Source organism: Monodelphis domestica, chromosome 1 (assembly GCF_027887165.1).
Source record: "Monodelphis domestica isolate mMonDom1 chromosome 1, mMonDom1.pri, whole genome shotgun sequence".
Lineage (NCBI taxonomy): Eukaryota > Metazoa > Chordata > Mammalia > Didelphimorphia > Didelphidae > Monodelphis > Monodelphis domestica.
Window position 1 is genome coordinate 441,085,895 of NC_077227.1, and position 24,427 is coordinate 441,110,321.

Genomic DNA, 24,427 nt, shown 5'->3' on the forward strand with positions numbered 1-24,427 from the left:
GCCAAGGCCCTGGAAGCCTCCAGCCTCCAGACTTTGAAAGTCAATCTGCAAGGAGGGTAGACCATAGGGTTATCCTCACCCACTTACCCTTTTCTCCTCATTCTTCTGCCATTACCTTCTCCATTGACATCAAATAAATTGTATTAGAAATATTTAGATCTGGGTTTGGGCCTGTCTTTAGATTATAATACAAAGGGGTTAAGGTTTAATAGGTTTAAGACAGGGATTTCAAGCTGAAATCTTGTCCTTATCTGTGGCAACCCAGACGTGGGTTTGTCATACTCTCCACAGAGAAGGGGTTTGATTCTGAATCCCTGTGGCTCAGTACAGCTGGCTAAGGAACACTGTCATCTTTCCTTACCAGTTGGTGCCATACATTAACCCCAAAGGGTTGACAGCTGAAGTGTCTTTGGGAGGTGGAATTAAAAGAGGTCATCTTGCCACACTGAGGCAGACTTAACCTCAAGGGTCCTGAACTCCACTGAGGGAGATATATTGCCACCTTAACTGAATCCACCTGTTCAAACCCTGTCTCCTGCCCCCACTTCTCCCTTTCAACATCTCACTGGTGTTACATCCTTCCAGTTGAGACAGTACCTGGCTTACCTCTCCCCATTAGTAATAGAGGAGAGAAATCCTCCATTCATTCTCTCTCCATTTCCCTCCTCCATTACAACATGGAAATGGAATTCGAGATCTAGAGTTCATGTTCTGGCTCTGCTACTTACTACTGCTATGACCTTGGTCAAATCATGTGACTTCTCCACACCTTCCATTCCCTACCAATAAAATGAGGGACTTGGACTAGACAACCTCTGAGATCCCCCCCAGTTCTGAAAATATGACCCTTTGTGAATAAATACAGGCATTGGTTAATAGAACCCACTATGAACATTTATGTGCAAAATTAGGCATTATTAACTCTGAGAAATGTAAGACTTTGGAGAAGGCTGAGATAATTGCTAACTAGAGTGATGAAAGGCTTTAGGGAAGAAGAAGAATATGAACTGGACCTGGAAGGATGATCAGAATTTGGATAGATAGAATGGAGGAGGGAGAATCATAGGCAAAGCCAAGTGATAACAATGGAAGCATGCCTCTTAACCCCTCTGGGCCTGTTTCCAGATCAATAAAATGAAAGAATTGGACAAAGGGGCCTCTGAGATCACTTATAACTCTGACTATACAGTGCTATGAAGCCAAATGACAGAGTTAAGAAAGAAATGAGTAGACAGAAAGTAGAGAAATAGGTTAAAATCACATGACCCAGGGGGCAATAGTGGATGGCTCAGTGGATTGAGAGTCAGATCTGTAGATAGTAGGTCCTGGATTCAAATCTTACCTCAGAAACTGCCTAGATATGTGACCCTGGGCAAGTCACTTAACCCCCTTTGCCTACCCATTACTGTTTTCCTTGGAACCAGTACATAGTATTGATTCTTAGATGGAAGGTAAGGATTTAAAAACACACACACACACACACATTCCAGCAAAAAGGAACAAATAGAATATCAACAGGAGACAAAGTGAAGTTTTTAAAAGAAATCTTGGTTTGAACCTTGGATTGGTCAATAAGGCAGATGTGGGAAAAGAAAGGTAAAAGTATTTTGTTGGCACACTAATGCAATAAGCAATTGGGCGTGACTGACCTGGATTTGCAACTACACATACCACTTTTATAGACAAGAGAAAACAACTGTAATGAAAAAAGTATGTCGATTGGTACATGTGATCATGAGGAGATGGATTATTGCCTCCTCAGCTCCTCTCCCATTACTCTATCATAGGAATAAGAGATTAACACATATATGCACAAGAGTTATTTCTGGACCACTATCTCCTTCCTGCAGGCTAGCTGCACACATATCCAAAGTCTAAATAAGGTTTAAACATGGGATCACTCAGACCAACTCTGCACAAGTAGCTGAAAGTGCAAAGTAGAAAAAGTTCAAGGTAGAGAAAATCTGAGAGTATTTGAAGATAGAGAAAAAGGAATGAATGGTAGGGAAAAGTCTAATCAGGAACCCCAGGAGTAGTTTTGGGAGGCTTGGGGGAGACTGTTTAGCACTACTGTTGAAATTTTTATCCAGCAGCCCAGAAGAGAAGAAAGACAAGAGAAATTGAATTAAGAAGTGGTATACCTTCCCTGTAAAATAAAGAGAAGAAGCTGCTAGGTAGCTTAAGGAGAAATAATGAAACAAGTCATTAATGTACACTGAGGGAAGAGATTTGCTTTTGGGGGCTCTGATTAACTAAAAAGGGGTCTGCTCCAAAGGCATCCTAAAAGAAGACTTCTACCAAGGACAGGAACTGAGGTTTTATTTCCTGAACAGCCTTCTTGATCTCCAGACTCTCTCAAGCCTTTCTTTTTCATGTTCACAACAGCAATATGAGAAAGGTAGTATCTCCACCTTGGCTGGTTTCCTCCACTAGCTATCAATTGCCTCACATGAAGTTCAGGAGCATCTGGGAAGCTCAGATACAGAGCAGAGCCATCTGAAGAAGAGAGGATGAAAGCAGAAAGTTCAAGAGGAACATCTCATTCTGAGAGACTTGAAATATGGGTCCCTTTCCTTTGACAAAAGTATATGGGCTGCCCAACCTGGAAGGTGCCACAGTGAATCAAACTAAGACAGAAATCTTATCAATTGAGGGAAGATATCAAGGGAGAGATAGGTCAGGATCAAAGGAAATTGATACAAAGAAGCAATTTATACACAAACTTACTATGAGTCCTTTTGGAATTAGGGATGACAGCAAAAGATTAAAAAACATAAACAGGAAGCTATAGCACTAACTGTATAACTGAAATCTGACCTCCATGATTTATTTGGCTTGAAGCAAGGGAAAGAAGATACTAACTCCTTTCTTCAAAACTCAGAATATTTGGTACATGATAATCTTTAAGAAAAGGTTTGGGGGCAGCTAGGTGGCTCAGTGAATTGAAAGCCAGGTCAAGAGAGCCTGGATTCAAATCTGGCCTCAGACATATCTTCGTTGTGTGACTCTGGACAACCACCTCTGCCTAACTTTTAAAGCTCTTCTGTCTTGGAACAAATACACGGTATTGAATCTAAAAATGAAGGTAACAGTTTAAAAACAAGAACAGAGTGGGAAGCTGGGTAGCCTAGTGGATTGAGAGCCAGGCCTAGAGGAGGGAGGTCCTAGGTTCAAATCTGGCCTCAGATACTTCCCAGCTGTGTGACCCTGGGCAAGTCACTTGACCCCTAATGTCTAGCCCTTACCACTCTTCTGCCTTGGAACTAATACATAGTATTGATTCCAAGATGGCAGGTAAGGGTTTAAAAACAAAACAAAACACGAACAGACCTGATGAATCTAATAGAAAAGGACTCTTCCATCCTGGTAGCAGCTATCTAGGGAAGACAAACATGAAGGTATTTTCCCTTTGTCTCAAGTGTTTCTGAGTTAGTCAGTCCAAACCAAATATAAGTAAAAAAAAAAAACAAATAATCCATGGAAAATCCATCACTCCCAGCCACCTCAGTAATACTCAACCAACACATTGCCTATTACACCCTATCCCCTTCTGCAGAATCTGCAGGCATGCAGCCCTCCTGGATAGAGATGCCGCAAGGGAATGATGAATTGTTTATGAAAAGGGATCTTCATTAGATCCTCTCATTCATTGTGACTTCCCTGGGAGTGTGTGATTCTCAGCATCTATTATTGGAAGGCAATGGATTTGTGTGGTTCAGCCACAGGTACCTGGGGGAAATTGTGTCACATTGACTTGTAGGGAGAGCCATCCCACTGCTAGGGATACAAGTCTAAGCTATGTCAAATGCAGTAGGACAGGAGGAGCAATGCAGGTAACATAATCACTGGGGGGCAGGGAACATCACCTACTGCAGAGTAATTGATGCCTTGTCTCAATGTCACCCCTGCGACTACAGAGCCAGGAAGAAGAAATATGAGTGCTTGTATCACAACTTCAGCTCTGGCTTGATGGAATTTACTAATTGGATTTTTATCCTTTGGTCCCTTTCAACATCTCCCAATTAAACCTGATCCTTTTATCAATTAATCCTCCTTGCTTTTCTTTTTCTGTCTTTCTATTGCTCCTCTTTTTACTTTTGACCTTTTCCTCCCTCTTTCTCATTCAGTTTTCCTGTACAGAGATCCTATTTATTCAGACCTACTTACATTTGCCCCTAATAGGCAAGGTTAGTATGAAGGATTAGCCAAAAAGAAGATTATTTACTGATGCCGTAGACCTCAAGAAAACTCCAACACTTCAGTCTACCTCCACTTCATCCCCTATTAACTGATAAATAAAATTCCATCATTAAAACTTCTTTCCCTGAGCTTACAGCTCTGATCCCTACTAGAACACAGACACCTCTAGGAGAGAGTATTAAAGCTATGCTTATTCATTTACAATCTGGTAGGACTAATGATGGCAATGAGGGCAAGTATTCATAGGAAGGAAGGGAGGGCAGGGCATGATGATTCTAAGTATCTGCTGGGAATATGAAAGGCAAGTTTTGCTGGCTGTGCAAACTTTGCCAAGATTATCCTTGAAGAAGGAATATTAATGTCACCTATGGCCCAGTATACCAAGCTCTGGACTTATACAGAACAGGTTCAGTATTAAAAATCACATTTACTCATTTTGTGCCCAGAGGAGAATTTAAGAATATAGCTCCTCTCTAATTCTCCACAGATATGGGGAAAAGGTATCCAACTTCCACACAAGCACTCAAGATATCAATGCATAGCATGTGCAGGACAGCCCTTATTTAACCCCACAGAAAATGTAGGCAATATAAATAATTCAGAGTAGTTTTTTTGACATTTGACATAGTTTTCTTCTTTTCCAGTGACTACTATATTTACTCCAGAAGCTATGGGTCCCTTCATTCTCATAGTGATAGCCTATAGTTTAAGCTTTTGGGAAACAAATGAGGTTTACAGAAGGGCAATATTCTGATAAATCCTACTTTCACCCAAGGGACCCACACAGGCCTTTTGAAATCAACCTGAGGTTATTAGAGAAACATCTCCCTTCCTCTTCCCCTTTGGTTTTGTACTATATGAATAATTCATAGTCAGAGCAATGGGCTAAAACCAAGTTTTTGTTGCTCAATATTATGCCTCAGCCCCTTAACATTCCTCCAATTCTAGAGCCATCTTTTGAGTCTAAAACTCTTGATTCTCCTTCAGAAAACTGGTGATCAGCAATTCTCAATAATCCTCTAGAATGCTGGCATTCAGAAACTCTTAGCCCTAGGTCAGATGGATCCCTTCTCCATAACTGCCATCCCTGGGGCAAAGAAGTTAGGCCACTGTCTTTTTATCTGACCCACAGATTTGAGAGGCTCATATAGATGAAGGTAAATGCAACTATTCCACACTGCTCTTAGCTCCCAGAGTGGGGAGGAGATAGTATGGAGAACTTAATGGATGTGTGATTTTTTTGTGCCCCATCCCTGGACCAAAGGCCAGGCCTAAGAGTCTGTTGTCTTTGGTCAACTCTCTCTAATTAAAAAAAGACCATCGGTTTTGACTACCTTTTATAGACCAGGTATGAAGGGCTATCCCTGACCCACAACAGATAAAGTCAATCAATTTATCCTTAATTGATAAAACTCAAATCACTTGTCCTCATTGAGGTGAAGATGGTTCAATAAGCACATAGACCCAGAAGATGTTCTTGGCTCTCTCAAAGAGGTACTAGTTGGTTTGCCTATTCCCTCATATGACCAAAATGTCAAAGGTTTACCTCCCTATAAACCCATTAAGTTGATTAGTTTCAATTAATCAGACCTCTACAATTAAAAATTAATTCACATTTATATAGCACTTTATGGCTTACAAATCAATTTTTGTGACTACTTTGTGAGACAGGCAGAGGGTCTTGCACAGGATCAGCTTTAAAAACATCTATATAAGTCTAATGGCAATTAATATGCATATTTGGGGTTTACCAAGAACTTTTCTCCAAACAATTTGGTAAGGTGGGTGTTAAACTGCAAGCCTCTTGTGAGTAGGGATTGTTTTATTCATATATTTGTATTCTCAGTACCTAGGACAGGGCATGGCACACAGTGGGTGCTTAATAAATGCTTGCTTGATTGGGTGGCACCAATTTTATTATTTCCATATTATAGATAATGAAATTAAGACTCAGATGCCGACTTCTGGCTATATAGTTACTAATCTGGGATCTCCCAGAGCTTCTGCTTCCCATTATAGAGCTGAAATGAGACATGTTTAGAATCAAAGGATTTGGAACAAAAGGGTCCTTAAGCATCATCTGATCTCTTTCATGTTATAGATCTTGGAAGTGAAACCCAGACATATAAAGTAACTTTAAAAAGTCATGTGAAGGTTATATAGCAAAATCAGAATGCAAACTCAAGTCCTTTGACTCTAATCCACTGCCCTTCCTACCATGGATAAGCAGGCTTGTAGTCATAAAGACTGAATTTAAATCTGACCTCAGACACTCATTAGCTATATGACCCTGTACAAGTCACCTAACCTCTGCTTGCCTCAGTTTCCTCATCTGTAAAGTGGGAATATTAATAGCACTTGACTTTGGAAACTTAGAGTTATATATATATATATATATATATATATATATATATATATATATATGTTGTTTATTTATTTTAACTATACTTCAGTTGCATTCCCAAATAATTTACTTCATGGATTTTTTTATGACAAATACTTATTGTCAGGCTAACTTCCTGCTGCCACCAAGCAACCTTCTAGTTGTTCTGTTCCCCAGCTGTCAGGATTTCCTTCTTGTATAACAAGATCTTAGCACTAAGGACCAGCTAGGTAGCATAGTGAATAGATCACTAGGCCTAGAGTCAGGAGGACCTGGGTTCAAATTTGACTTCAGATACTTCCTAGCTGTTTGACCATGGGCAAGTCACTTAACCTTTATTATGTAGTCCCTGCCAGTCTTCTGTTTTAGGACTGATCCTAAGACAGAAGGAAAGGTTTAAAAATATCTTAAAGCTAGAAGGGACCTCAATAGCCATCTTGTTCAAATTATACCTAAAAAAGTATCATCCTACAATATAATGTACTCAAGTAGCATAGAGAATGGAACGAGGAATTATTAAGCACTTATTATGTGCCAGACACCACACAAAGTGATTTACAAATATCTCATTTTATCCTCCCAACAATCCCATGAAATATGTACTCTTATTATTTTACAACTGGGGAAACTGTTACCCAAGCTCCAGATCATACTGCCAGGAGTGTCTGAGGCAGGATTTGGACTCAGGTTATTCTGACTCCAGGACAAGCCATGCCATTTAGCTGTCTCCAAGCCTTTGATTGAAGATCTATAATGAAGGAAACCCAACACCTCCCAAAGCAACTTGTTTTGCTCTATGATGGAACTACTCATTAGGAAACTTTTTTTCCCCTGATAGCAAACCTAAATTTGCCTCTTTCCATTCGTTACTCCTAGTTCTGCTTTCTATGTACAGACTGCAAATGTATTGATTAATATTAGTTCAAGCTATACCCTATTGTTTGAATGAGTAATTAGGATGCTATGGGATCTCTTTGCAACAGGTCTTTCCCTCTTGTGTATGGAGCTATGCTCCCTTGGTTGGCTCTGCTTGACACCCATTACCACTCTATAGGGAATAAAACCATAGTGAGTTTGTAAAATTAAATCAAATCTAGGCTAACAGACAAATGAGTATCAGTTACTAATACAGTACAGAGTTGCGGTGGCTTTGGAAGTATAAAGTAACATTATGTATGGAGGATGTGGGAGGAAGTTAGTCATCCTTGTGTTTGATCTTCAGACAGAGAAAACCATCTGTGACTAGAACACTCTTTAAAGGGTTAGAGGCAAGAAGCCTGACTTGGAGGAAGGAACTTGCTTTTAAAAACATGCCATTTTTTAAAGCTAGTTAAAGTGATATTGCTCATAAAACCAAGAAACCAGGGCTAAGTGTGGGACCAGAAGTATCTAAAAATCACACTGTTAACTGGGTTCAAGCAGAAGAGACAATAGGCTGTGATGATAATGATAATAACAAATAGCTGACATTTTTATAAAGTCTGAAAGCTGTCAAGCATCCCACATACATTATTACATCTGAACCTCACAACAACCCAGTGAATAGAGTATTAAGGGCAATTTCGTGTCCGTTTAAGAGATGAGGAAATTGAGACTCAAAAAGCATAAGAGATTTCCAGCCCAGGATCATATGTCTAGCAAATGTCAGAGGTGGCCTTTGAACCTAGATCTTTCTGATTTCAAATAGTGGTTAGACTACTAGATCCAGAATCAGGAAAAATTTAGGTTCAAAGTCCACCCATGAATATGGGTACGTCTCTCACCCTGGGCCTGTTTCTTCATCTGTATAATGGGGATAGTAATAATTGTAGGATTTAGTGAGATAATATATGAAAGGCATCATATGTAACTTAAAAGAATTACACAAATGCCAATTATTATCATTACTTTGAAAAAATTAATAATATATTCAATATGAGATTGTAGGAATTTTGTGAGATCAACTTAACTAATGATGTCCTCCAAGGATATTTTGGACCCTCTTCTCTTTTCCTTCTATATTGTCTTGCTTAGTGATCTCATCAGTTCCCTCGGCTTCAATGATTATATCTATAAAGATGATATAACCTTCAGATCTATATATCCATCCCTAATCTATTTTCTGAGCTCCAGGCCACACCACCAAATGTTTTTTGGATATATGGAATTGGATGTCCCAATGGCACTGACTGTTCAAAATCAGTTACTTTCAAAAAAAAATCTAATGACTTCCTAATAACCTGTAGGATCAAATATGCTATTTGGGGTTTGGTGTTAAAAGCTCTTCCTTCAATTGACTCTTTTTTATTTTTCCATTGTTCTTATATTTTATTTCCCTCCATATACTCTCTGATTGGGTTGCACTAGCCTACTTGCAGTTCCTAAAAATAACACTCTTCCCTGCTCCCTACCCTTGCAAGCACTGGCTTTCCCCCATGCCTGAAATGTTTTTCCCTATTTACTTCTTACCTTGGTTTCCTAGGCTTCCCTCAAGATTCAACTGAAATTCGACTTTACTCAAGAGACTCTTCCCATCCCACCCATACACACACACACACACACACACACACACACACACACACACATGTAAATATCTGTGTACTTCAATCAGTCAATGAAAAAGGAATAACTGAGCTCCTCCTCAATGGTCTACTCTATGAGAAAGATAAGAACTGAAAGCTCCCTTTTTCTGGAGTTTTGCTATTTAGTTGGGAAATCTTCACATATGCCAGTGCTTCCCAACCTTTTTCATTAGCCTTATATCGTCCTTTCACTTTTTACAGGCTGTGATTATTTCCTCCTTAACAAACCAATCAACTCCTTCAGGACTGAAATTCTTTTTTTTTTCCCTTCTAGCACAAGTCTGGGCACACACTATACATTTAATATGTATATATCTTGAATTGAATGAAACATCAGGGCAAGTTTCCCCTTCTTACCTTTCCAGGCTTCTTATACTTCCCTCTGCACACTAGGGGCCAGTCCTACTGGCCTAATTAATGCTCCTCACATACAACACTCTGCCAATATCCAAGTCACTGTATGGGCTCTCCCTCATGTTCCAAATATTCTCCCTTTTCATTCCCACATCTTAGAATACCTAACTGCCTTCAAGAGTCATCTAAAACTTTTATTCAATAGGATGCCTTTCATAAATCCTCAGATATGGATGCCTTCTCCTCTGAGGCTGTGGTTAATTAGGTACTTCAATTATGTCTGATTCTTTATGACCCCATTTGGAATTTTCTTGTCAAAGACACTGGAGTACTTTGCCATTTACTTCTCTAGCTCACTTTACAGATGAGGAAACTGAGGCAAATATGGTTAAGTGACTTGCCTAGGGTCACACAGTTAGTAAATGACTGAGGCCATATTTGACTGAGGAAGATGAGTCCTCCTCACTCCAGGCCTGGTGCTCTATCCATTATGCCAACTAGCTGCACTCGGAACTAGTTTCCATCAAATCTATATTTATCTTGTATGTGCCTATTTTGTGCTTTTTGTTTACCCCTTTAGGAAAAAAGTTCCTAAAGAACTGCGACTTCTTTTTTGTTTGCTTCTTGCTTTTTGTTGTATCCCAAGAACTTTGCACAGTAACTGGCATATAGTAAGTGCCTAATTAATCTCAATATTTATTTCCTTGACTGATTTGTAAATATCTAATTTACCTAATAAATAATAAATAAAAAATAAAATACCTAGGTATTTCTAAAATATCTAGGAAGACACTTGGAAGGAGAAGTATAAAACTGAGTGACTTCCCTTACATAGTTGGTGTTCAGATAGAAAAAAGAACTAGTGGAAAGAGCCAAAAGATTCAATGGAAGGAGTACTAGAATAGGAATCAGAAACCTAGGTTCAGGTCCTAGGTCCACCATTCTAGGGTACACTAGCCATGTGAATAGTAGGGATTATTTCACCTCTCAATGCTTCAATTCCTTCCTAAAAAAGGCAGGGATAACAATATTTATGCTATCTGCTTCCCACGGTCATTGTGCAGAAAGGACTTCATAAATCCTAACACACTAAAGAAATGTGATTTATAACCCTTAAATAGGAAACATCATATTTAAGCAAAGTGAGGAAATAGAAACAAACTGATTCATCAGACTTTTTAAAAATCATCTACCGTGGCCAAAGCATTGTGCTAGGAGCAGTTGGGAATACAAAATTTAAGATAAAACCAATTCATGCTCTCCTGGAGCTTACAATACAGTAGAGAATAAGGCACTAACATAGATCACTATAATATAATATCATATGGAAATTATGTTAGAGAAGAGCAGGAATAGTTCTAAGAAGAGTCCAAAAGAGCAAAGTCAGTTGTTGATTCATTCATTCATTACTGAGTGGAGAATATCAAGGAAAGTTTCATGGAAGAACTAGTAATTAAGTTGGATGGATGGGAATTCAACAGGCAGAAAGAAGCAGAGAAAACATTTGAGAACCAGGGAATATAGCACCTGAGAAAATGAATGGATAAAGGAATTCACTTTTGTGGAGAAATAATAAGAAATAAGGATAGAAAAGTAGGGTGCTTAGTACTACATTTAGTGCCATGGATGCCAAACAAAGGAGAAAAATACAGGAGAAAGAGAAGAACGGAAGCAAAATGTTAGACAGTCAAGACGACTGGAGGATCCCAGAAAGATCTTTTTGACCTGTTGTAGGATCTTAGATCTACAGCTAAAAAGAATCCTAGAAGTTACCTAGTCTGATCTCTTGCTATAACTAAAGTCCATAGAGAGTAAGTGTTCACTAAAAGAATTCAGGTTCACTGCCTGCCACACAGGTAGTAAATAGCACAGTAGCTGTTTTAATTCAGGTCTCATGATTCCAAGTTCAGTGCTTTCCCCACTATACTGTGAAACTACATAGGCATGAATTTACAGGGCATCCCCTACATGCTGTAAGGATGAAATGAAGGTGGTAGATAGACTTTGTAAAATGCAAGGGCTAATCAAAAGTAACATGATTATTGTTATTATCATCACCATCATGAAGTCTTAAACAACCCTTTGATAGCAGCCCAAAGGGAAAGTGGGAGGGGGGTTTGAAGGATCCCCTTTCTGTTCTCTGTCTTGTACCTTGCATGGAGAGTAACAATGTAATTGAGACTTTCAACCTTATTTCACTTCAGGATTGATGACCTTTTAGGTCATTCCCTCTTAGCATGACATGTGACACAGTGCCCCTGCCAGCATTCTGTCAGCCTTGCTGTGCCAATCATCCATCAGCCCTTCAGAAACTTTGGCCCTAGATGCTGGAAAAAAGTCAACGACAGCATTTTCAGCTCCATTCTCTCAGCCAATCTCATGCAGGCTCCCAAATCAAGTTGACATGCCGCAGGTAATGAATATCTCTTAAATATACCCACCCCTTGTTCAGGAACCACATTTGTCCTATGGTGACCCCTCTATCCCTATACCCACTACCACAAAACAAAATTGACACAAATTGGCTTCCTGCCATTTAGGTCACCTTATTTAAGGACTCATTGAGTTCACCCTATCTCATCCTCTGGCACCCCCTCCATCCAGTCTCTCTTAATCTCTTTCTCTCAAATCCTCACCTAAAAGAATAGACTCAGAATGAAGAAAACTTTAAATTATCCTTTCCTTCTTACTCATCCTACTCATCCATTTCTTTACACATAGGGAAACATCAAAATAAACAACAACAACAAAAAAAAGATTTGTGTACACACATATAACGGAAGGGTTGTGGTTGGACTAAATGGGCTTTTTTGTTCCACCTTCACCTTTTGTCTTAGAATCAATATTAAGTATTGGTTCCAAGACAAAAGAGTGGTAAGGGCTAGACAATTGGAGTCAAGTGACTTGCTCAGGGTCACATAGCTAGAAAGTGTCTGAAGCCATAATTGAACCCAGGATCTCCTATCTGTCTCTATGTCTAGTAATTTGTCTACTCACCCACCTACCTACTCCAGATTAATTCAACTTTATGGACACCTTCCACTCTAACATTCTCACCAATTGATAACTGGATTAGTTATTTCCTATTAATTGGCTTTTTAAAAACATAACATTATTGTGCTGAAATCAATTTAAAAATCGATGTCTGTATGAAGTCACAATGTTAATAAAAGGCAGCCATTAAGTCATTCCCAAGAAGCTCATACAGAAAGGGGTAAAAATAATTGACAATTATTTTTAAATAACAAGTTTACAAGCAGGAAGAATTTGAAAGGGATCAGACTATGAATATAGGAAAGCTAGGAAGAAAGAGAATAGGATTGAGCTAGAAATGACCTTCCAAACAATCACCAAGTAATGACAAGTGCATAGTATCTGCCAAAGAACTCTGTAGACCATTAGACATCCCCAGACTCTGCAATGCAAAGTCAAATATGAAATAGTCCCTCCTCTCGAGGAGCTTACCTTCTCTCAGGAGAGAGAACATATTCATATATAAGGACAAACAGAACGAATACCAAATAAATCTAAGACAGTGAAATACTAGGTAGAGATGGGGGATGAAGCAAGGCTTCATGAGGAAAATAGCACTTGGGATGGTTTTTGAAGGAAACTAGGAAGTCCAGGATGAGGGAGGGGCCATACCAGCCAAAAGAAGGGACATGGGGTGGCATAGAGCTCTGTGTGAGGAACAAAGAGAAGTTGGTTGGGTTTTTCTCCCCTATATCCTGCTCTCCTTCCTCATCTATGCCTATTGGCTTCCCTGGCTTCCTTTATATCCCAACTAAAATCTCATTTTCTATAGAAAACCTTCCCCAAACTCTCTTACTGAAAATTCCTTTCCTCCTTTAATTATTTCCTTTTTATCCTCTATATAGGTTGCTTTGTGTGTATTAATTTGCATCTTGTCTCTCTCATTAGACTGTGAACTCCATTTTGTGTTTGTTTGTTTTTAATTTTTAAAGATTTTTCTATGGTTGCATGATTCATTTTTTCTCCCTCTCCTCTTCCCTCCCCACTCCCAGGACTGACAAACAATTGCACTGGGTTCTACATGAGATTGTGAACTACTCCTTGAAGGCAAGGATTGTCTTTTGACTCTTTTTATAAAACCGTCAGTGCTTAGCACAGTGTCTGGCACATAGTAGGTGCTTAGTAAGTGTTTATTAAGCAACTGTACCATAGACTATAAGAAGGGGAGTGATGTTTAGCGAGGTTGGAAAGATAGATGTAGGACCAGAGGGTGTTTGAGAGGGCAATTTTCTAAAGAAGACAGGAGGAGATAAAATTAAAGCTTATGTAAAAAAAGCTGATAGGCTGCTATCTCATTATCAGAGCTTGGGGAGAAGAGAAAAAAGTAGGGAATGATGACAAGAGGTTTTGAGATGAGGAAAAGGTGAGAAAGAAGAAAGGAAAGAAGATTATTATTTGTTGCCCATTATAAATCAGGTACAGATCTAAGTGCCTTATAGATATTATCTTATTTTATCCTCATACCAACCCTAGAAAGTAGATACTATTATCACCCCCATTTCACAGATAAGGAAATTGAGAAGTTAAGTGACTTCTCCAAGGTCACACAGCTAGGATATCTCTACGGTTAAGTATGAACTCAGGTTTTTCAAACTCTAGGCTCAATCCTCTATCTACTGTACCATGGCTAATAGTCTTAATTTTCTCAGTAAAGTAAGAGGTGAGGTATTCAACTGAGAGGGTTAGGCGTATGAAAAGTGTAAGAGATTTGGGTGTAGAAAAGAAAATTAAAAAGAACTATCTGAGAGAAATGGGATAGAAAGTCACCTAAGGGAATTAAAAAAAAAGGATTGCCTTGTTGTACTGAAAACCCAAATGAGATTAAATAGGCTAAATTTATAGTCTAGCATACAGGTAGTGGGTGAAGTTAAGATGCTGAACCTGGAGTCAGGAAGACTCATCTTTGTGAGTTCGAATTTGGCTTCAGATATTAACTAGCTGTGTGACATTAGACAACCCGCTAAGCCCTGCTTGCCTCAGTTTCCTCATCTGTAAAATGAGCTGGAGAAGGAAATGGTAAACTACTCCAATATCTTTGCCAAGAAAGCCTTAAATCGGGTCATGAAGAGTCAGACGTGACTGAAAACAACTGAATGACAAATTTATAGTATATCCAGTCAGCTCATTTGTAATCACTTACTCCAGCTTTGTATTTAAGTGAAGCCCAGAGAGAAGTGACCCCTCACTCCTCCTCCCCTATGGTCCCATAAACTCCACATATAACAGAGTGGCGATTTGAACCCTGAATTTCAGATTCCAAATGCAGCTCTCTTTCCATTTCACCATGCATCAGACAGGGAGCAGCAAGAGAGAAGATGCAAGCAAGAGCTGGGAAGTGAGAGGGTAGAGGAGGTTGGGAAACATTACAAACATTTAACTTGGAAGTTGAAATATGGGGGCAAAGTTCCCCCAAGAAGGGATCACTAATTCCTATTTTGTATTTCTACTTTGGCCATGCCATCCAGGGCTGTTTATAAGCTTCTCTTCGGAGAGAGGCCAATGTTTGGAGTTTGCCTCTCAGAAGTCCCTTTCAAAGCTCTTGCTAGTAATCGTTTGTGATTGAAAGTCTTAGTGATGAACACTCCTTTGAATTCCATGTGTGAAGAGGTGCCATATGCTTAAGGCAAAGTGAAGCACAGGCTTGTGAAGGGAGGATGTATGTAATCTGTGCCCAGGCTCTTGATTCAGCTTTCACTCTCTAATCAGATTGGATGGCCAGATAGTTTTTGCTCAGTTTGTGGGTCTCCATCTTGACCTTCCCTCCAGGGATAATTTTTAGTTATTCATATTAAAAGAGCTCATAAAAGAGATAAATGGGGGAGTGGGGGTGGGACGAGGCTATGTTTGAAAGTTAAAAAGTAGTTGAAACAAGAGCTTCATAAAATCTCTAAGAAAGCTCTATTAAAAAAGGGGGTGGGAGTTCATGCAGTGGCTCTGAGGAATTAACCAGGGTCAGTCCTATCAAAGGCGATTTACTTAAGAGATTTGAATGTAGCAGCAAAGGCATGAATCTGTCCCCTTGTCAAGGAAGATTTAATCAGCATTTTCCAAGTTTCCTGCCTTGGGACTTAAGATCTTGTAATGTATTTTTGTTTAGACTCTCTCCTCATGCATGTTCCATTTGAGAGTGGATATGAAGTGGAATCAAAAGACTCATTAATCATCATGTTACCTCTCTGATAGCAGCCAAAGGTTGGGCTGCCTGGGTACAGTTGTACCCAGATTCAAAATATGTTGACATTTTGTAAGTATTTTAAATTTGGAGGTACCATTTAATACATAATTCCAACTGAATTGGTTCATGGAATTTCAATTAGGAAGGAGCCTAGAAGGCAATATGGTTCAGTGAAGCATGTTGACTTTAGTGTCAAACTGTGTTCAAATCCTACCTCTGATGTCTACTATCTATGGAACTGTGAGCAAGTTATTTAAGGTCCTAGGATCTCAGTCTCTTCGTCTGTAAAATGGGGTTGTCAGACCAGATGGCTTCTAAGTCTCTTTCCAACTCTGGCTCTATGTTTCTATAATCCTATGAGTCCTGGATTTGAAATCTTGCTGTTTCACTTTGGGGAGGTCATTCAATTCCTTTGAGCCTTGATTTGTTTGTTTTTCCCATTAGAGAAATGAAGAGTTTGGACTATATGGTCTTTAAGGTTCCTTCCATATTTTAATTTTTGAACCTTCATCTTATTAGATGAAAAAACTGAAGCTGAGGGGTAAAACAATATGCCCAAGGTCAAATAAATATTATTAAGGGAACTTGTTGCCTCTGTCAGAAGCAGCTGGCTAATCCACATTAACCATGCCTCCACCACCTTTGAAGATGAATGACACCAACGTCTTGCCGCTCCGCGTGAACACCAACACCAGGCCACAACCGCACCTCCCGTAACAACTGGCGTCCCATGCCCCATGTGCCACAAACTCTGCACCTCAGCTTTTGGACTTCAAAGCCACATGAGGGTACATCAATAGATGATAATGCACAAAGACAATTGTCATTCTCGGTCACCAAGAGACTACCACTAACTAAGGAAACTGGAATTTGAACCTTTATTCTCTGACTCAAAACCAGTTCTCTCATAGCTACACTCTTTGTGGTGGCAAAAAATTGGAAAATGAGGGGATGCCCTTCAATTGGGGAATGGCTGAACAAATTGTAGTATATGTTGATGATGGAATACTATTGTGCTAAAAGGAATAATAAAGTGGAGGAATTCCATGGAGACTGGAACAACCTCCAGGATATGATGCAGAGTGAGAGGAGCAGAACCAGGAGCAAGTTGTACACAGAGAGTGATACACTGTGGTACAATAGAATGTAATGGACTTCTCCATTAGTGGCAATGCAGTGATCCAAACAACTTGGAGCGATTTATGAGAAAGAACACTATTCACATTCAGAGGGAAAACTATGGGAGTAGAAACACAGAAGAAAAACAACTGCTTGAATACATGGGTCAAGGGAATATGGCTGGGAATGTAGACTCTAAATGAACATCCTAATTCAAATACCAACAATATGGAAATAGGTTTTGATCAAGGACACATGTAATACCCAATAAAATTGTGAGTCCACTGCGGGAAGGGCGGGGCGAGGGGAGGGAGGGAGGGAAATAATATAGTTCTTGTAACCAAGGAATAATGTTCTAAATTGACTAAATCAATTAATTTAAATTAAAAAAAAAACAGTTCTCTTTCCAAGGATTCAGTAACACTTAATTAGCTTTTCAACTGGGGTCTAATGAATCAGTAGAAATTCAAAGAATGCTCCTGCTTTATCTAAACTATAAACTCACTTATGGATTGCATGATAGCACATATATAACCTATATGATATTGCTTGCTATTTCTGCCAGGGGCAAGGGAGAAGAAGGGAGAAAAGAAATGCTAAAATATAAACTCATTGAACTTCCTGAAATATCTTGAAAAAACATTGGAATGATCTATGAATTGGGTCTATCCAATTCAGATGTTTTCAAACTAAAAAAGAGTTGATTCCAGACTGTCCTTCCCTCCTCTCTACATTTGCCTTTTGCATAATTGAAGCATACCTACAATGGTCCTCCTCCCTAACTTTTCTGTTAGGAATGTTCAGTTAGTCTATACTATTAGGCTTAAGAATAATAGCATTGGACTTCCAGTCAAGATGGCAGCTTAGAGAAAGCTAAAGTTCAGATCTCCAGAAACCCTTCCCTACGGAACTCAAACTATATGCTCCTAGGGCACTGAAATTCAAAACGAACAACAACATAGACCCCGGGAATCCTCCTCCTGGACCTGGATCAAAAGGTAATGCCCCCCCCAAAGCCAGAACCCGAGAACACTTGGACCTAAGGGGTAGGCAGAAGGAAGGTCCCAGGACCCATCCCCCCCAACCCAGAGCGCCGAGTCCAAGGCAGCAGAGGGAACCTCAGACCCTCAGGGACGGCTATTCTGAAGGCCGCTTCCTGAAAACAACCTGACTTAGACGAGGGGGCACCCAACACAGACAGCAGGGAAACAGAGAGAGATCGCGGGAGCTTGTAACCCCCTGGCTGGATCCTTCCATCTGAGTCTCACGGAAGGTCCCTGCCTCAGGGCATACTCAGTTCAACACAGGGAAAGCTAATTCTATCAGGAGCCCTCAGAGCTCCTGGAAGCCGCAGCCCCTCACCCCTCAGAGTGCTGGCTCTCCTAGCCTGCTAAGGCACAGAAACAAACACCCCATGGAAAGGGCCAAGCCAGGCTCAGAGCGTGGAAGTAAGGCAACGGAGAAGCATCGGAGGGAACTGAGCAGGGCAGTAACACAGAAACACCAGTAATTTCTGGCTTCCCCGGGAAGACAGAACAACAACTGCAGAGAACGGAAATCTGCCTAGGGCTAAAACCTCTGAACACCAGACAGAGATAAGAAAAGCCAGTCCTCCCCACTCAGATAGAGATGGCAAACTCCACAGAAGCACAAAAGCCCCAAAATTCCAAGAAAACAAGAAAAAGAGGGTGACTATGGACACATTTTATGGAGCAAAAATGCAAAATACATAGGAGATAGAATAGGAAACACAAGCAAATGCTCTGAAACCTTCCAAAGGAAAAGGAAACTCTCCACAAACCCATGAAGAATTGGAATCAGAAAGGATCAAAAAGATGGAAGCCCTCTGGGAGGAAAAGTGGGAAATAATGCAAAAGAAATTCATGCATCTACAAAACCAGTTTGAGCAAAGTGAAAAGTAAAACCAGGCTTTAAAGGTCAGAATTAGGCAACATGAAGACAACGAGCAAGAATTAATAAAGCAAAGCCAAAAGACCAAGAAATTAGAAGAGAACATAAAATATCTCACTAACAAGGTCATAGACTTGGAAAATAGAGGGAGAAGAGACAATTTAAGAATAATTGGATTACCAGAAAAGCGAGAAATAAACAGGAAACTCTACATCATAATAAAAGAGATAATCAAAGAAAATTGCCCAGAGATCCTAGAACAAGAGGGCAATACAGGCATTGAAAGAGTTCACAGAACACCCTCTACACTAAACCCCCAAAAGTCAACTCCCAGGAAGGTAATTGCCAAATTCCAAAGCTTTCAAGCAAAAGAAAAAATCTTACAAGAAGCCAGTAAAAGACAATTTAGATATAAAGGAATGCCAATCATGGTCACACAAGACCTTGCAAGTTCTGAATGACCATAAGGCATGGAACATGGTTTTCAGAAAGGCAAGAGAGCTGGGCCTTCAACCAAGAATCACCTACCCAGCAAAACTGACTATATACTTCCAAGGGAAAGTATGGGCATTCAACAAAATAGAAGATTTCCAAGTTTTTGCAAAGAAAAGACCAGAGCTCTGTGGAAAGTTTGATATCAAAAAACAAAGAGCATGGAATACCTGAAAAGGTAAATATGAAGGAAAGGGAAAAGGAGAAAAATGTTATCCTTTTCTTTTACTCAAACTCTCTTCTATAAGGACTACATTTATATCAATCTATGTATACTAACATGTGGGGAAAACGTAATGTGTAAATAGGGGGAAAAGAAAGACCAAATAGAATAATCTTTCTCACACAAAGATTCACATGGGAAGGGGAGGGGAAGAAAACTCCTATAAGAAGGAGAGGAAGAGAGTGTTTACTTAAACCTTAATCTCAGGGAAATCAACTCAGAGGGAAGAACATCCAAATACATTGGGATCTTGAATTCTATCTTACCCAACAAGGGAAGGGAGAAGGGAAAACCAAGGGGGGAGGGGGGAGGGAACACAAAAAAGGGAGGGAAGAAGAGGGGGGAGAGGAAGGGAATAAAAAAGGAGGGACTAGAAAGGGAAACATATCAAGGGAGGGGACAAGGGGGACTGATTTAAAGTAAATCACTGGACTAAAAGGTAGAGCTAAAGAAGAAAGGTTAGAATTAGGGAAGGATATCAAAATGCCAGGGAGTCCACAAATGACAATCATAACTTTGAACGTGAATGGGATGAACTCACCCATAAAACCTACACGAATAGCAGAATGGATTAGAATCCAAAACCCTAACATATGTTGTCTTCAAGAAACACACATGAGGTGGGTAGACACCCACAAGGTCAGAATTAAAGGATGGAGTAAGACCTTCTGGGCCTCAACTGACAGAAAGAAGGCAGAAGTGGCAATCATGATATCTGATGAAGCCAAAGCAAAAACAGACCTGATTAAAAGAGATAGGGAAGGTAATTATATTTTGTTAAAAGCGACTTTAGATAATGAAGAAATATCACTAATCAACATGTATGCACCAAATAATATGACACCCAAATTTCTAATGGAGAAACTAGGAGAATTGAAGGAAGAAATAGGCAGTAAAACCATATTAGTGGGAGACTTAAACCAACCATTATCAAATTTAGAAAAATCAAATAAAAAAATAAATAAGAAAGAGGTAAAAGAAGTGAATGAAATCTTAGAAAAATTAGAATTAATAGACATATGGAGAAAAATAAATAGGGATAAAAAGGAATACACCTTCTTCTCAGCACCACATGGCACATTCACAAAGATTGACCATACATTAGGTAAAGGAAACATGGCACACAAATGCAGAAAAGCAGAAATAATAAATGCAGCCTTCTCAGATCACAAGGCAATAAAAATAATGATCAGTAATGGTACATGGAAAACCAAATCAAAAACTAATTGGAAATTAAACAATATGATACTCCAAAATCATTTAGTTAGAGAAGAAATCACAGAAACAATTAATAATTTCATCGAGGAAAATGACAATGGCGAGACATCCTTTCAAACCTTTTGGGATGCAGCCAAAGGGGTAATCAGAGGTAAATTCATATCCCTGAGTGAATAAATTAACAAACTAGGGAAGTCAGAGATCAATCAATTGGAAATGCAAATGAAAAAACTCGAAAGCAATCAAATTAAAAACCCCCAGCAGAAAACCAAACTAGAAATCCTAAAAATTAAGGGAGAAATTAATAAAATTGAAAGTGATAGAACTATTGATTTAATAAATAAGACAAGAAGCTGGTACTTTGAAAAAACAAACAAAATAGATAAAGTACTGGTCAATCTAATTAAAAAAAGAAAAGAAATAAACCAAATTGACAGTATCCAAGATGAAAATGGAGACCTCACCTCTAATGAAGAGGAAATTAAGGCAAACATTAAAAATTACTTTGCCCAATTATATGGCAATAAATACACCAATTTAGGTGATATGGATGAATATATACAAAAATACAAACTGCCTAGACTAACAAAGAAGAAATAGAATTCTTAAATAATCCCATATCAGAAAATGAAATCCAACAAGCCATCAAAGAACTTCCTAAGAAAAAATCCCCAGGGCCTGATGGATTCACCAGTGAATTCTATCAAACATTCAGAGAACAGTTAATCCTAATACTATACAAACTCTTTGACATAATAAGCAAAGAGGGTGTTCTACCAAACTCCTTTTATGACACAAATATGGTACTGATTCCAAAACCAGGCAGGTCAAAAACAAAGAAAACTATAGACCAATCTCCCTAATGAATATAGATGCAAAAATCTTAAATAGGATACTAGCAAAAAGACTTCAGCAAGTGATCAGAAGGGTCATCCACCATGATCAAGTAGGATTTATACCAGGTATGCAGGGCTGGTTCAATATTAGGAAAACTATCCACATAATTGACCACATCAACAAGCAAACCAACAAGAACCACATGATTATCTCAATAGACGCAGAAAAAGCCTTTGATAAAATACAACACCCATTCCTATTAAAAACACTAGAAAGCATAGGAATAGAAGGGTCATTCCTAAAAATAATAAACAGTATATATCTAAAACCATCAGCTAATATCATCTGCAATGGGGATAAACTAGTTGCATTCCCAATAAGATCAGGAGTGAAACAAGGATGCCCATTATCACCTCTACTATTTGACATTTTACTAGAAACATTAGCAGTAGCAATTAGAGAAGAAAAAGAAATTGAAGGCATCAAAATAGGCAAGGAGGAGACCAAGCTATTACTCTTTGCAGATGACATGAAGGTCTACTTAAAGAATCCTAGAGATTCAACCAAAAAGCTAATTGAAATAATCAACAACTTTAGCAAAGTTGCAGGATACAAAATAAACCCACATAAGTCATCAGCATTTCTATATATTTCCAACACAGCTCAGCAGCAAGAATTAGAAAGAGAAATCCCATTCAAAATCACCTTAGACAAAATAAAATACCTAGGAATCTATCTCCCAAGACAAACACAGGAACTATATGAACACAACTACAAAAGACTCTCCACACAACTAAAACTAGACTTGAGCAATGGGAAAAACATTAACTGCTCATGGGTAGGACGAGCCAATATAATAAAAATGACCATCCTACCCAAACTTATTTATCTATTTAGTGCCATACCCATTGAACTACCAAAAATTTTCTTTACTGATTTAGAAAAAACCATAACAAAGTTCATTTGGAATAACAAAAGATCAAGGATATCCAGGGAAATAATGAAAAAAAAAACAAAAATAATGGGGGCCTTGCAGTCCCAGACCTTAAACTATATTACAAAGCAGCAGTCATCAAAACAATTTGGTACTGGCTAGGAGACAGAAAGGAGGACCAGTGGAATAGACTGGGGGCAAGTGACTTCAGCAAGATAAATTCAAAATGGGTGAGTGACTTAAACATAAAGAAGGAACCCATAAGTAAATTGGGTAAACACAGAATAGTATACATGTCAGACCTTTGGGAGGGGAAAGACTTTAAAACCAAGCAAGACATAGAAAGAATCACAAAATGTAAAATAAATAATTTTGACTACATCAAATTAAAAAAGCTTTTGTACAAACAAAATCAATGTAACTAAAATCAGAAGGGAAACAACAAATTGGGGAAAAATCTTCACAGAAACCTCTGACAAAGGTTTAATTACTCAAATTTATAAAGACCTAAATCAATTGTACAAAAAACCAAGCCATTCTCCAATAGATAAATGGGCAAGGTACATGGATAGGCAGTTTTCAGATAAAGAAATCAAAACTATTAATAAGCACATGAAGAAGTGTTCTAAATCTCTTATAATCAGAGAGATGCAAATCAAAACAACTCTGAGGTATCACCTCACACCTAGCAGATTGGCTAACATAATAGCAAAGGAAAGCAATGAATGCTAGAGGGGATGTGGCAAAGTAGGGACATTAATTCATTGCTGGTGGAGTTGTGAATTGATCCAACCATTCTGGAGGGCAATTTGGAACTATGCCCAAAGGGCAACAAAAGAATGTCTACCCTTTGATCCAGCTATAGCACTGCTGGGTCTGTACCTCAAAGAGATAATGGAGAAAAAGACTTGCACAAGAATATTCATAGCTGTGCTCTTTGTGGTGGCCAAAAATTGCAAAACAAGGGGATGCCCATCAATTGGGGAATAACTAAATAGACTGTGGTCATCTGTTGGTGATGGAATACTATTGTGCTAAAAGGAATAATAAAGTGGAGGAATTCCATGGATACTGGAACAACCTCCAGAAAGTGATGCAGAACGAGAGGAGCAGAACCAGAAGAATTGTACACAGAGACTAATACACTGTGGTATAAGCGAACGTAATGGACTTCTCCATTAATGGCTGTGTAATGTCCCTGAACAATCTGCAGTGATCTAGGAGAAAAAAAACACTATTCATAAGCAGAGGATAAACTGTTGGAGTAGAAGCACCGAGGAAAAACAACTGCCTGACTACAGCGGTTGAGGGGACATGACAGAGGAGAGACTAAAGGAACACTCTAATGCAAATATTAACAACATGGCAATGGGTTCGAATCAAGAACACATGTGATACCCTGTGGAAACGCGCGTCAGCTATGGGGGTGGGGGAGTTGTGGAGGAGGAAAAGAAAATGATCTTTGTCTTTAATGATTAATGCTTGGAAATGACCAAATAAAATATTATAAAATTTAAAAAAAATTATAATAGCATTAATTGGAGAAACAAAAATGTGCTACAAGCAAATTTAACTTTATTCAAATCTCCTCCCGATGGTCATATACAAGAGAAAAGGGATAATGGAGCCACTTTAAAGACTGTATATTGTACTGTGTAAAAAGTAAAAGTTAAAAGTAAAAGGACTCTATTATGGAAGGGTTATTTTAGCATATAGAGATATAAGTAGAAGGAGATAAGTTTAATTCTGTCAGCTTTCCTTAATATTTCAAACTGGGTCTTCATAATAGCAAAAATACCAGGATAAAAAAAAAGACAAAATTCAGTAAGACATCTAGATGTTTGCTACTGCATAGACATGATGTTCCCACCAGTTAGCTCACAAGAATGTGGTTTCAGTCGAGAATAACTATGGAATATGAAAATATTTAATTTCTGATTACCATGACTTTTTTTGCTTGATACCAAATTTCCTCCTTTCTATTAGT